Source organism: Etheostoma spectabile, chromosome 1 (genome assembly GCF_008692095.1).
Source record: "Etheostoma spectabile isolate EspeVRDwgs_2016 chromosome 1, UIUC_Espe_1.0, whole genome shotgun sequence".
In the NCBI taxonomy this organism is placed as follows: Eukaryota; Metazoa; Chordata; class Actinopteri; order Perciformes; family Percidae; genus Etheostoma; species Etheostoma spectabile.
The window spans coordinates 31,193,159-31,195,398 of NC_045733.1; positions in this window are offsets into that span (position 1 = coordinate 31,193,159).

Sequence of the window (2,240 nt, forward strand, 5' to 3'; positions counted from 1 at the left end):
ACATTGAACGGTGGTGTTTACAAACCAGAAAGCCATCTCGCTATGGATTGTACTTTTTACAAAAACGATCCAACAGATTGGGATGATAAGACGGATAATGGTAAATGCACTGCTAAATGTGTAAGTCTTGTTTAATAAACACTTTCCTGCAACACTTCAATTTACTACTGCTTAATTTCTGTAAGTTTAGCAAGAATCGCAGATAGCCTCACAGCAACCACATACACCAAGTTAGTTATGTTATTCAACTCAGGCTCAGCCTATCTATATCACAGAGACAACTGTCCCCGTTACTCGAACAGAAACCAGACAACAGTGAGCTCCAGTCCCATTATGGACCAATATTAAAGTTTCGATTTAAAAATCATCAAAGAAGTGAGAAAGGATTACAATCAAATCACAAATGGTTAAAAAGAAGAAAAATAGTCAGAAATCCTCCTCCCGGAAAAATTTCATTCATCCCCAACAGTTTTCCATCTTTTGACGAGGCTGTACAACTTCTGGAGGTTTTCTGAAAAAAAAATGAGTGATTCTGATTAATATATCAAGATATATATTAAAACATGGTCACCCATTGATTTTTCTCTGGTTGTGCTGTTCCATCTTAGCTGATCCGTAGATGGATGTAGTTACGTGTTTTACACTTTTAGGAGACGTAAATGTGTATTACAGAACCGTAAAGTTTGTTAATGCGGGAGATGTCATTGACGCATCATTTTGTGGCCCTTCCAAAGCAAGGTCGGATTGCCTTTAGCGTGATGGTTGGCATCCGTTTTTGGAGAAGGAGTATCTTGAGGAGCACAGAACACAACAGTATTTTAACACCCTTCTTTTTAGGTACAAGTAAAAGATCTGAGCTCTTCCACAAGTGGCAATCATTCAAAAAATCAATGGATGTACTGCATGACACGAGTTGAAGTCGTAGGGAGTCACCCAAGTTGTTAGTCAGCACTCTGAAGTGGTGTCGGTTACTGCAGGAAAGAACAGCCAAAAATATTGAACGCAAAGGTGTGAGGGACATCAAAGGACAACTTGATTCAAAGGGATATGGCATGCTAATAACTAATATTTAATTAAGTTCATTGGTCTATCCGCACTGAACTTTTACAGGTATTTGTATCTCTATTGAATTTTTTTTATGGAAGGCAACTTTGATTTGCCCGTTGCTGAAAAATGTGCCACCATGGTGACCTATTAGACATTACACTGCTAATTATAGCTATAGGCTCTGGCATAGCAGCTTACGCTCAAACGCAAGCTAAGAGACCCACAAGCGCCGCTGAGCTAAGCCGGCATGTGGACACAGTCTTGGTAGATGAAGAATAAACATTCATTTAACCACAGGATTTTCACATTAATTATTCATAATGATCTCCAATGCCTCTCAGAGTATTGGACTCTGTAGCATCATCGTGTGTTTCTACTTGATGGGAGACAATGGGTTTGTTATGACTCAACCACCATGCCTTTTGAAGATAGAGAGGTGTGGAGCCTGACAGAAAACAGTTGCCCTAGAACGTGGTTGTTTATCTAGCTCTGTCACAGGGTGGGGGCGGGGGACGGCACCTTGCATATAAGAAGTGTAGTACGATGTATGGACAAGAGACCTTTGAATGCACTCTGTAAATCTGTTCATTGAGAGTTTTGGTCATTGATTGTACTCTCAGGCATGAAAAACATTTAAACTTTTCACGAAAACCTAAAACTTTAATTCAGTTTTAGTTTGTTTGTCAACAGGTATCTTCTCCACACAAATTCCTCCCTCGCGTAAAAAGAAATTCACAACAATTGTTACTTTACTTGAGGTGGGACTCGTTGATCAAGCGGGTCTAGGGAACCCTGACTGGCTAATGTGGCGGTGAGGATGGAGGACGTAAGAGTCTCTGTCGGAAGCGGGACATGCTCGTGATGGAAGCCAGAGAGCGTGGAGGGACCTCGTGATGGGACCGTTGCGTAGGGAGAGGACAAACGTTTCGAAACAGGGAGACGGCCGTGCGCCTCCCGGCGGCCCACGTAGGAAAACACAGTCACCTGTCACACACACCAACACACACACTCAAATAGGTGTTGTAGATGTATTCTTTGTCTGTTGTGTTTCTTTGGGAATATTGAAGTGAAATATTGACACGGATCCAAAAGGCATACTACATTGTAAACATCATCTTAGCGTTTTCTAATTTAATTCAACACACATTCAAACACATTTCCCCTTTAAACTTCTCATTTGGATCACTTCAAAG